This window comes from Lissotriton helveticus, chromosome 12 (assembly GCF_964261635.1).
Source record: "Lissotriton helveticus chromosome 12, aLisHel1.1, whole genome shotgun sequence".
Classification (NCBI taxonomy): domain Eukaryota; kingdom Metazoa; phylum Chordata; class Amphibia; order Caudata; family Salamandridae; genus Lissotriton; species Lissotriton helveticus.
Genome location: NC_136073.1, coordinates 397,244,051 through 397,257,011, shown reverse-complemented (window position 1 = coordinate 397,257,011; position 12,961 = coordinate 397,244,051).

Sequence of the window (12,961 nt, the reverse complement as noted above, 5' to 3'; positions counted from 1 at the left end):
ATTGGACTTACGAGAGCTCCACTGAAGACAATGGAAAGACCCAGGCTTATATTGACTGGTATAAGCCTGGAACTCCAACATTCTAATGTTTGTCTAAATATTTCTCCCTTTTCAATTTCAAACATTCTACCCTCAGTGGGTGGAATGCTCTGTTAGCCTTATAGGCCTTCTGTCTCATGCTATACGTGTTGTTAAAGACCCTCACCCTCGTTATAGGCCCTTAGGGCCTGTAACCATAGGTATAGCCCTCAGCAGAGGGGTATAAGGCTATACTAATGTTAAAGAGAAACCCAAGACATGATCGGTGTCCAAAGTACTTCAGTAGTTATAGTTAAAGAAGTTATACTGAAAAATATGTAAAGGCATTTTTCTTTCATGCACAAAGGCTCTAAGGAGACCCCCTATTGTATGCATTTGAGAAACCCTAGATCAAGCCAATCATTGGCAACCTTTCAGGTAAAGTAGAAGTAAAACAAACAAGAAGTCATATCTCTCCAAGGGTGCCAGCTCACCCCTTATGTTCTGGAGCACACTGAATCCCACATGAGAACACCATTAAGAGACTATTCTTGAGGAAAAAACTGAAAACTGCTTTCTTCAGACAGGCCAAAAGACTCACAAAGGACACACGCATCAGAATGGTTTCTATGCATATGAACCTAATGTTGGAAGGGGGGCGATCTCGGAGGGCCAGGTTGCGCTCACCCGGTCACCCCAAGATCCACCTCTCCCACAGAACTTGCCGAGTCTTGATTGGGAGGTCCCCCACCGGGGAGGACTTCGGGTCTAGGATCGTACACACTGAGCTCACACCACACTACGAACAGACACCACACCGTTGGATTCTAGTAACAAGTTCTTTATATAGCAAATAACGAAGGAAGCACTCTTGTATACACAGTGGTCAAGGGACCACAAAGTCTTGGAGGATTTGGGAAGGGGGAAGCGGGACAGTCTTTTAGTCTCTGGGTCAGTACGCGGCGTACCCTACGCACAGCTCTCAATCCTCGAGCCGGGGGGTACGGGATGATGGTCGTACTGGCTGCCTCACCTCCGTCGAGTCGGCTCGGTCGTGATGGTGGTTTCGATGGTCCAGCCGGACCAGAGTACTCCCCGAGCCGCGACGAGGTCAGCAGGGCTCGATCTGGAGAGGTTCGTGAGAGCCGCGACAGCGTCAGCAGGGCTCCGATGGTCTTAGAGGTCGAGCCGCGACAGCGTCAGCAGGGCTCCGATGGTTGCAAGTTCAGCTTGAGCCGCGACAGCGTCAGCAGGGCTCCGAGGGTTGCAGGTTCAGCTTGAGCCGCGACAGCGTCAGCAGGGCTCCGATGGTTACAGGTTCAGCTTGAGCCGTGACAGCGTCAGCAGGGCTCCGATGGTTACAGGTTCAGCTTGAGCCGCGACAGCGTCAGCAGGGCTCTGATGGTTACAAGTTCAGCTTGAGCCGCGACAGCGTCGGCAGGGCTCAGAGATTCAGGATGAGTCTTCTTAGGGTCAGCCGCGATCAGATCAGCAGGGCTTCAGGTCCAAGATACAACTGCCCGCTAGTTGTCGGGCGGGCCCAGTTATAGTCCTTTGGCTCTTTGATCTCCGGACCCTCGCAGGCAGAGGTCTCCTGCCCGGGGGGGCTGGTCATTGGTGAGGTCCGGCGGTTGGCTCTTTGATCCCTTTGAAAGATGGGTCCGGGAATTCCCAGACGCCCAGCGGGTCTGGAGCCAGCACTCGGGGAGGCCAGAGGGGTGATCGAAACTGGCCCACAGGGGAGGGCCAAAGGTGTGACAGAAACCAGCCCCTCAGGGGAGGCCGAAGGTGCCAGCGAAACTCCCTGGCTTATCTCACTCGGGGAGCCTTTACCCCCCAGCCGGGACTGGCGCGCCTTTGGAGTCTGGGGTTCGCTGGGGCCGGGGTCACGCTCGGCCCAGGGAGACAGGGATGTCGGGAAGGGAAGATGGCGTCCGGGCCTTGTGGGGCATGCAAGGTTAGGCGCTCGGAGCCGGGCGCGGAGCGGGAAAGGCAGGCCTGGTCGAGGTTCTAGGGGGATCTAGGTTTAACTGGAGTAGGACGACCAGGCTCGGGGTGCAGGCTACACTAACGGGGAGGCTGCGCAGGGGACTCGGGGCAAAGGCCTACGCTCACAGGGTGTGGAGGGACAGAGGCGAACCACGCCACGAGGCCGGGTCCAACACGCGTCCCCCCCAGCTGAAGGCGGGGAGAACTACCAATCCTCTTGGGGGTTCTCTTCGCTGAGGCGGAAGAATCTGGACAGGCCGTCGGCGTTGGCGTGGTCGGAGCCAGGCCGGTGTTCAACAGTGAAGTCCATCCCCTGGAGGGAGATGGACCAGCGCAGCAATTTGGGGTTCTCCCCTCTCATCTGCATTAGCCACCGGAGAGGTCGGTGGTCGGTCTGGACCCGGAAGTGAGTACCGAACAGGTAGGGTCTCAGCTTCTTCAGGGCCCAAACCACTGCAAAGGCCTCCCACTCGATGGTGCTCCACCTTTGTTCTCAAGGGAGTAGCCTCCGGCTAATGAATGCCACTGGTTGGTCTAGGCCGTTCTCGTTCACCTGGGACAGAACAGCTCCGATGCCATGCTCGGACGCGTCCGTCTGGACTACAAACTCTCGTGAGTAGTCGGGGGCCTGTAGGATGGGGGCGGTGCACATGGCGTCTTTCAACGTTTCGAACGCCTCTTGGCAGGCGGAGGTCCAGCGGACTTTCTTCGGCTGGTTTTTGGAGGTTAACTCCGTGAGGGGGGCTACGATGCTGCCGTAACTCTTGATGAACCGGCGGTAGTACCCCGTAAACCCTAGAAACGCCCGCACTTCCGTCTGGGTCGTGGGGGCCTCCCAGGCCACGATGGCATCGATCTTGGGCTGGAGGGGGGCTACGAGGCCGCTTCCGACCTGGTGCCCGAGGTAGATTACGGACCCTTGTCCGATCTGGCACTTGCTTGCCTTAATGGTGAGACCCGCCCTCCTCAGGGCGGTCAGCACCGCCCAGAGGTGCTGGAGGTGCTCAGGCCAGTGGGAACTGTAGACTGCGATATCGTCCAGATACGCAGCGCTGAACTCCTCCAACCCCGCCAGGACCTGGTTCACCAGTCGCTGGAAGGTGGCGGGGGCGTTCTTCATTCCGAAGGGCATCACCCGGAAATGGTAGTGACCATCCGGGGTGGTGAAAGCGGATCTTTCCTTTGCTCCCTCGGTGAGGGCGATCTGCCAGTACCCACTGGTCAGGTCGAATGTGCTGAGGAAACGAGCAGCCCCGAGGCGATCGATAAGCTCGTCGGCTCGGGGATGGGATGAGCATCGGTTCTGGTGACTGCGTTGAGCCCGTGGTAGTCAACGCAGAACCTCAGCTCGGGGACAGCACCGGGGGCGACTGCCTTCGGAACCAGGACCACGGGGCTAGCCCATGGGCTGTCAGAGGCTTCGACCACCCCGAGAGCTAACATCTTCGATACCTCGGCCTTGATGCAGGCCCGGACTCGGTCAGGGACACGGTAGGCTCTGTGCCGTACCGGTGGGCTGTCCCCGGTATCCACGTCGTGGACGCACCAGTTGGTGATGCCGGGGGTGAGGGAGAAAAGGTCTGAGAATTGTCCCAGTAACTGGCGACAGTCCTCTCGCTGCTCGGGAGAGAGGGAGGAGGAGAGACTCACCCCCTCTACGGAGCCATCTTTTTCTTTTGTGGACAGGAGATCGGGGAGAGGCTCCGTTTCTTCTTCTTCCCCATCGTCCGTGGCGAGGAGTAAGCTCAACTCGGATCGGGCGAAGTGGGGTTTGAGGCGGTTTACGTGAAGGACCCGCAAGGGGTTCCGGGGGGACTCCACGTCGATGAGATAAGTCACCTGACTCTTGCGTTCTACCACTTTGAAGGGCCCTGTCCACTTGTCTTGCAGGGCACAGGGCTCCACGGGGGCCATCACCCAGACCCGCTGTCCGGGCTGAAACTCGACCAGAGTGGCATTTTGGTCATACATACCACCGTTTCATTTCTTCTTGGCTGGCCTCGAGGTTTGCCTCGGCCAGCTCTCGGAACTTCCTCGTCTGGTTCCGGAGGGCCAAAATGTATCAAAACACATCGGGAGGGGGCTCTGGGGCCGCCGTCTCCCACCCTTCCTTGACCAGGGTGAGGGGTCCCCGGACGGGGTGCCCGTAGAGCAGCTCGAAGGGGCTGAACCCCAGGGACTTCGCGGTATGCGAAGAGGAGACAGGGAAGGAGGACGTCCCATGATCATTCCTTTGAGGGTCCGGTTGAAGCGTTCCACCAGACCGTTACCCTGGGGGTGATATGGGGTGGTGAACTTGTATGTCACCCCACATTGTTGCCAAAGGGACTTCATGTATTTCGAGATGAAGTTGGTCCCTCGGTCGCTGACGACTTCTCGGTGGAATCCCACCCGGGAGAAGATGGCCATGAGGGCCCGCCCCACTACGGGGGCGGTCACCGTTCGGAGGGGAATGGCTTCGGGGTATCGGGTGGCATGGTCCACCAAGACAAGGATAAAGCGGTGCCCCAAGGAGGTCCGGGGGTCGAGGGGGCCCACAATGTCGATTCCCACCCTCTCAAAGGGGGTACTGACCACGGGGAAGGGTTGGAGAGGAGCCTTGCGCTTCCCTCCGCTCTTTCCGCTGGACTGACAAGTGGGGCAGGACTTACAGTGGGCCTCCACATCGGAGCGCATGCCCGGCCTGTAGAAGTGGGTGACCAGGCGCTGGTACGTTTTGTCTTGTCCCAAGTGTCCCGCCAGGGGCACGTCATGGGCCAGGTTCAGGAGAAAGCCGCGGAAGCGTAGGGGGACCACCAGCACTCGGCCGGACCCTAGTTCGGCGGACTTTTGCTCGCTGTATAAGAGGCCGTTTTCCCAATAGACAAAGTGGGAGCCAGACAGGTCACCGGCGGCCTGGGCGGCGGCCTGCTGCCGCGGCCCCACCAAGGATGGACAGGCTGTCTGCTCTAGGCAGAATTCTTCTCGGGACGGTCCCCCTTCCTGGCGCCATTGGGCCAGCTCAGGAAGGTCGTCCAAGCTCGGGGTCGGTTCGACACCAGGGCCGAGGGGACCTGCGTCGGGGGGGAAGCTCTCCCTGGGGAACAGCTCAGGGGTCTCAAAGGATTCAGGGACCTCGGGGTCCTCGGGGGTCGCCGGTGCCGCCTCTAAGGTCGCCCCTTCGGGGGTGGTCCTTCGGGCGGTCATCGACCGGGTACTCACACAGGCCCACTCGGGTAGGCCCACCATCTCTAAGTGGGTCCTTTTCTCAACCCGCTGCCATGGGGATCTCTCTAGATCGTTGCCGAGCAGGCAGTCCACAGGCATGTCGGAGCGGACTGCCACTCGTAACTCCCCAGAGACGACCCCCCATTCGAACGGGACTTGAGCTATCCGGCAGGTGCGGACGGAGTTATCAGCTGCGATCACCCTGCAGGAGATGTGGGGAACAATCTGGGCTTCGGTGACTAGGTGCCGTTTGACGGCGGTGATACTGGCCCCAGTGTCTCGGAGCGCCCCTATGTGATGGCCATTAACAGTCACCTGCTGTCGGTATTTCTCTGTGTTGTCGGGTAGGGGAGCTCCGGGGACCATCTCCCTATCACCCAGGGAGACTAACATCATAGCTGCGGGGTCTGCTCCCTCGAACTCCTCTTCCCCCTCCTCTTCTAGGGCTACTGAGGTGATGTGGCGCACTGGGAGCCCCGCAGCGGCAGGCTTCTGGAACAAGGGGCAGCGGGGGTCATTGGCATAGTGCCCGGGTTTCTGGCAATGGTAGCAGGCTTGGCTGACTCGGGCCCTGGCTTAGCTGGGGGAAACCCTGCGCTCGCTGTGGGAGGCGAGGTGCCGGGCTGGTTTCTGGGGGGACTACGCGGGGATCCTACCTGGGAACCCCTCTGTCTATTCTGATTCCCCCCTCCCCTCTGGCGGGACGATCCCTGTTCATTTCGGCCAGAATCTCCCCCGGGCCCCCGGGGGACTCTGGTGCTCACCCAGCGATCGGCCTCGACGGCCAGCTTCCGGGGGTCAGCCAACTTGCTGTCCAGGAGGTGCTGTCGGAGTTCCACAAAGCAATTCAGGGACAAATGTTCGTAGGCAATAAGGTCAATGAGCCCCTCGAAGGTGGACACCTTGCTGCCCTTGATCCACCCTTCCAGGGCCCGACTGTAGAAGTTGACATATTCTACCCATGTGGTGCCGGGGATCTTCCTGCATTCTCGGAAGCGTTGGCGGTACATTTCTGGGGTGAGCCCGTACCTTGTGAGGAGGGCCTCTTTCATGTGGCTGTAGGAGGTCTGTTCGGCAGACGGTAGGTCGAGTAGGGTGTCTCTCCCCTCACTCAGGAATCGACCCCACAGCCCGGCTCCCCAATCTTTCTGCGGAACTCGGTGGGAGGTCATAGCTACCTCGTAGGCCTTGAACCATTGCTGGATGTCATCGTTTTTATAATATTCTTTGACCACATCCTTGGGGATGTGGACCTTGGGTTCCACTGGGGGAACAGACTCTCGGGTCGCTGCTGTTTTGTTGCCTTCGTTCCGGGCCTTGAGTTCTATTTCCAATACGCTGCGCTCGTGCTCCAGCTGGAGCTTCTTTCCGTCATGTTCTCGTTGGAGTTTCTTCTCCTCCAGTTCTCCTTGCAGCCATAGCTGCTCGATGGCTAGCTTTTTCTCGGCTAGCTTGAGTTCTACCTCCATCTTTAAACGGGCTAGTTCTAGCTCGTGGCTTTGGTTGCGTTCTCGGTCGGTCATCTCTTCTCGAGATAGACCTCTCTCCGTGCTGTGAGTCCGCGTCGGGGACTCTGCTCTTTCTTGCTCTGGGGCGTGGGTTTCGATCAGTGGTGCTCCCCCTCCATTGGCTTCTGTCGGTGCGGGAGGTCGGGCTCCGGTCTCTACCCAGGCCGTTAGAGCTTGTTGAAAGTCCTCTTTGGTGTTTAATCCCGTTGACGGGATACGGAGATCTTTGCAGAATTGCTTGAGCTCACGGTGCGAATAGTCTCCCAGCAGCTCCATCTGGAAGGTGGTCTTGTCGCTCGTGAGGCTCATGGTTGCTCTTCGTTCGGGTAGTATGTCAGTGCTGTACGATCCCTAGACGTAGGTTCTTATCGCGACGCTGCCACCAATGTTGGAAGGGGGGCGATCTCGGAGGGCCAGGTTGTGCTCACCCGGTCACCCCAAGATCCACCTCTCCCACAGAACTTGCAGAGTCTTGATTGGGAGGTCCCCCACCGGGGAGGACTTCGGGTCTAGGATCGTACACACTGAGCTCACACCACACTACGAACAGACACCACACCGTTGGATTCTAGTAACAAGTTCTTTATATAGCAAATAACGAAGGAAGCACTCTTGTATACACAGTGGTCAAGGGACCACAAAGTCTTGGAGGATTCGGGAAGGGGGAAGCGGGACAGTCTTTTAGTCTCTGGGTCAGTATGCGGCGTACCCTACGCACAGCTCTCAATCCTCGAGCCGGGGGGTACGGGATGATGGTCGTACTGGCTGCCTCACCTCCGTCGAGTCGGCTCGGTCGTGATGGTGGTTTCGATGGTCCAGCCGGACCAGAGTACTCCCCGAGCCGCGACGAGGTCAGCAGGGCTCGATCTGGAGAGGTTTGTGAGAGCCGCGACAGCGTCAGCAGGGCTCCGATGGTCTTAGAGGTCGAGCCGCGACAGCGTCAGCAGGGCTCCGATGGTTGCAAGTTCAGCTTGAGCCGCGACATCGTCAGCAGGGCTCCGAGGGTTGCAGGTTCAGCTTGAGCCGCGACAGCGTCAGCAGGGCTCCGATGGTTACAGGTTCAGCTTGAGCCGCGACAGCGTCAGCAGGGCTCCGATGGTTACAGGTTCAGCTTGAGCCGCCACAGCGTCGGCAGGGCTCAGAGGTTCAGGATGAGTCTTCTTAGGGTCAGCCGCGATCAGATCAGCAGGGCTTCAGGTCCAAGATACAACTGCCCGCTAGTTGTCGGGCGGGCCCAGTTATAGTCCTTTGGCTCTTTGATCTCCGGACCCTCGCAGGCAGAGGTCTCCTGCCCGGGGGGGCTGGTCATTGGTGAGGTCCGGCGGTTGGCTCTTTGATCCTTTTGAAAGATGGGTCCGGGAATTCCCAGACGCCCAGCGGGTCTGGAGCCAGCACTCGGGGAGGCCAGAGGGGTGATCGAAACTGGCCCACAGGGGAGGGCCAAAGGTGTGACAGAAACCAGCCCCTCAGGGGAGGCCGGAGGTGCCAGCGAGACTCCCTGGCTTATCTCACTCGGGGAGCCCTTTACCCCCCAGCCGGGACTGGCGCGCCTTTGGAGTCTGGGGTTCGCTGGGGCCGGGGTCACGCTCGGCCCAGGGAGACAGGGATGTCGGGAAGGGAAGATGGCGTCCGGGCCTTGTGGGGCATGCAAGGTTAGGCGCTCGGAGCCGGGCGCGGAGCGGGAAAGGCATGCCTGGTCGAGGTACTAGGGGGATCTAGGTTTAACTGGAGTAGGACGACCAGGCTCGGGGTGCAGGCTACACTAACGGGGAGGCTGCGCAGGGGACTCGGGGCACAGGCCTACGCTCACAGGGTGTGGAGGGACAGAGGCGAACCACGCCACGAGGCCGGGTCCAACACCTAAATTCTGAAATAATCTTCCTTTGCGCTTCATACTTGCTCCTTCGGTCGACTACTGCACTAGATGCGAACATATGGAGACAGGGTTCCTCTATATTTAGCTTGGGCCTGTGAAGCTGTGCAGCAATACTGGGATGAGGTCCCAGCTGCTATCTCTAAATTGACAGGGGAGGCGATCCCGAAGAATCCAGTAATTGCCATTTTAGGATATGTTAAGGAAATAGCTGTTCAGCAGAGATCTGTAGCCCTGGCCCTGGCCACACGACTGGTGGCAGGCAGATGTGGAAAAGGGAGAACTCCTAAGTCCAAACACTAGCTCAAAGACCTAATATATTTGAGATCATTGGAATGTTGAGTTCTCCATTGAAGACAATGCAGTAGTCACAGGCTTCCAATGGCTGGTAAAAGCCCGGAGCTCCAAAATTCAAAAGCCCTCACTGGCACTGTAAATTGTAGAGAGGCCCCTGCCTGGTAATTGGAATATTTTTATTGTGAATGCCCCGACATACCAAATGCACATTCACCATGTCCTCATTAATTAAATGACAGCAGCGTGCACACAGAGAAAACTGTAATCCAATCCACAAAGACAACTCTGTCATTAACGTGTGAGCTTAGAATCTGCTAAATTTGTTGCTCCCTGATACAAATCTGCCTTGTGTCAAAGCCACTCATATCTACTGTACCTCTAGGTGTGGAGTCGGAGTGTGACAGAGGCGCTGTGAGACAGAATGTTTTGCACGTGCACAGTGTGCAGCCTGAGCTGCAACAAAATTGTAATGTGTGTTTTTTTTTAAAAGACGACGGCCTTTTGCAAACACATTGCAGCGACACGTTCTATGGGTTAATGGTTTAATAGCCTTATAGCATGCCATAGTGGGCTATGCCAGCAATTAAAGGCACGCTCCCTTGTTAAAAGCCCGAGCGGAAGCCCGCTACAGCAAGCTATAAGTCTATAATGGTATTTGCATTAGATCACTTTGCAAATCTCCATATCCATTTCAAATCACAAAACATGTTTTGCAACTCATTACATATTTCAGGAAAATGGGGGGTTTCTTCATATTCTAAATTGCAAGACATCATGTTTATGGATTGATCCCATGATAGACTTATTTTTTTTTACTAAATAATGTATACTTCCTGTGACATATTATACTACTAACCATTCTTCTCTGTCTCATATGCCATGCCTCAAAGACTGCAAAAACGTAAGTCTTAAGGAAGAGGTATCATAATGCCCATCAGATTGGGCAGCGAAGGCAATGGTTGGTGGCCTGTGTCCATGGCCTTACACACTCACACCCTCTAGGTTGTGTGGTAATAATATAGCCTTATAGCCGTCTAGTGAGGGCTATACTGGTTGATAAAGGCTCTGAACCTGACTAAGCGATACAAAAGGGGATGATGGACGGAGCGTTTGAGCAAATCAAACACTCACCCCCAGTCAACTGATCTGGGTTTAATCCATCACCATTCTTTAGCCCACTCAGCCACCCCAGTTCAGACATGGCCATATGCAAATCAGTCTGACCCTGTGCCTCATGGGAACAGTACAGCCTAACTGCCAAGCCATGTCTTCCCTGGACCGGAAACAAGCATCCTGGGACCGCTTTCAGATTCATAATCCTCATCAGCCAGGCTATCTTGAATCCAGTGGCCAAGTGAGCAAGGGACAAAGGGACTCACGTCTGAGCATACCCTGCCACACTTAGGGCGAACAAAGCGATACAAAAGGGGATGATGGACGGAGAGTTTGAGCAAATCAAACACTCACCGTCAGTCAACTGATCTGGGTTTAATCCATCACCATTCTTTAGCCCACTCAGACATGGCCATATGCAAATCAGTCTGACCCTGTGCCTCATGGCAACAGTCCAGCCCGAACTGCCAAGCCATGTCTTCCCTGAACCGGAAACAAGCATCCTGGGACCAGTTTCGGATTCATAATCCTCATCAGCCAGGCTATCTTGAATCCAGTGGCCAAGTGAGCAAGGGACTCACATCTGAGCATACCCTGCCACACTTACGGCGAACAAAGCGATACAAAAGGGGACGATGGACGGAGCGTTTGAGCACATCAAACACTCACCCCCAGTCAATTGATCTGGGTTTAATCCATCACCATTCTTTAGCCCACTCAGCCACCCCAGTTCAGACATGGCCATATGCAAATCAGTCTGACCCTGTGCCTCATGGGAACAGTCCAGCCCGAACTGCCAAGCCATGTCTTCCCTGGACCGGAAACAAGCATCCTGGGACCGGTTTTGGATTCATAATCCTCATCAGCCAGGCTATCTTGAATCCAGTGGCCAAGTGAACAAGGGACTCACGTCTGAGCATACCCTGCCACACTTAGGGCGAACAAAGCGATACAAAAAGGGATGATGGACGGAGCGTTTGAGCAAATCAAACACTCACCTGAACCTGGCTAAAACAAGGGTGAGGACCTTTAACAACAAGTATAGCCCAAGGCAGAAGGGCTATAAGGCTATTAGGACATTCCACCCACTGGAGAATAGAATGTTTTAAATTAAAAGGGAGAAACAGAGACAAATATTGGAATGGTGGAGCAGAAGACTGATAACAGCAATTATAAGCCCAGAGCTATGCCAGTGTCTTCAATGGAGCTCTCAACAATCCAATGTTCTAATGGGTGCTAGAAGATCTAGGTACAAATATAATTTGCTCATGGTATCAAGTCAGTTGTTGCCCAATATTGTGTATGCTGCCAATAATGAGATATAATGTTTAGAAACCATTTTATGACTGATTTTGTTCACAGCATTATTGCCACTAGATAGATTTTTACTCACAATTTCCCCCAGGTAGTATATGTAAGAAATTGCATGTTCAATAATTAGAACTAAATACTATTAGCACTCAGTAACGTGCTTAAAGTGCAAATCCAGCCGCAAAATCAGTTGGGCCTTACTTCTTTACTTTGCCACATCTTAGAATGAGGCTGTTACTGTTATTAGAGCAACTCAAATGCAAAATCCATTTAATTTAAAAGGCCTAGTTAATGTCTTAGTCTCTCAAATAGACATGTTAATGTCTCAATGTGATCAATAAAGGCTCGATTTGGCAACAACAGAATATTTTCGCCCGAGGGCTGATAAAGCCCCAACATCTCCACACATTTGTGGTGAATACAAATTTTACTCAAAAGTCAAACGAAGATGCTATGAAGTTTAGAAATAAGATATTTTTTTTTAAGGTTCCTTATTCTGCTTTCCCATTGAATGTGCTTGTGAAACAATAAAGCCAGGTGCAGACGGCCACATCACGGATCTTTAAGGAAAAAAAGGTGCATTGGCAAAAAGGCTAAATCTGTCTTGACCTATTGCCCAAAATGTGAACTGTTATTTTTACTTACGTAATTGTGAAGAAAATTGACTCAAGGCAATCTTTTAATCACATATTCAGGCTAGACATTTAATTAAATGGGTGTATTTAGTAAAATGTAGTACCTCACTGCTTAGTAATTTCCTCCTCCTAGTACAACTCATGCTTGTTTTTCACTGTGAGGGGCACCTCTGCTGTTTAAGAAAGAAAATATTCAATGTATAAGGAAGTACTTTGATGGAGATATCTATCATCTCGTCACAAATGTCCAGACTTTGAAGTGGCAGTGGTCACTTCGAACCAGCTGGTGTCCTGAGAACAATTCTGGAGGACAGCAAGATGGTGCCAGCACACACTGTTAGAAAGGCGACCCGGGGGAGGCAGAAGAGGTCTGACTGACCACCCCTAGGTCCACCCCTCCGTCGAGAAGTAGCCGAGCGTTTACTGAGAGGCCTCCTGCAGGAGGGTCCTCTCCTAGGATCGTACAGCAGAGTAATCACCACACTACAGATGGACACCACACAAGAGGTCAAGTTCTTAAGCTTTTATAGCTAGTAAAAGGTTGCGAGTTTTTGGTAGTATGTACAAGCAGATCGAGGGATCTGTAAAGTCTCGTAAAGGGGGTAAGGTAGCGGGACAGTCTTACTCTGGGCGGAGGACGGGATACCCTACGCACAGCTCTCAATCCTCGAGCCGGGGGGTTCCGAGAGGTCGAGCCGCGGCAGCGCCAGCAGGCTAACAGATGGTTCAGCAAGGTAGGCCGCGGCAGCGCCAGCAGGCTCTTAGATGGTTCAGCAAGGTAGGCCGCGGCAGCGCCAGCAGGCTCTCAGAGGTTTCAGCAAAGTAGGCCGCGGCAGCGCCAGCAGGCTCTCGGATGTTTCAGCAAGGTAGGCCGCGGCAGCGCCAGCAGGCTCTCGGAAGGTTCAGCAAGGTAGGCCGCGGCAGCGCCAGCAGGCTCTCGGATGTTTCAGCAAGGTAGGCCGCGGCAGCGCCAGCAGGCTCTCGGAAGGTTCAGCAAGGTAGGCCGCGGC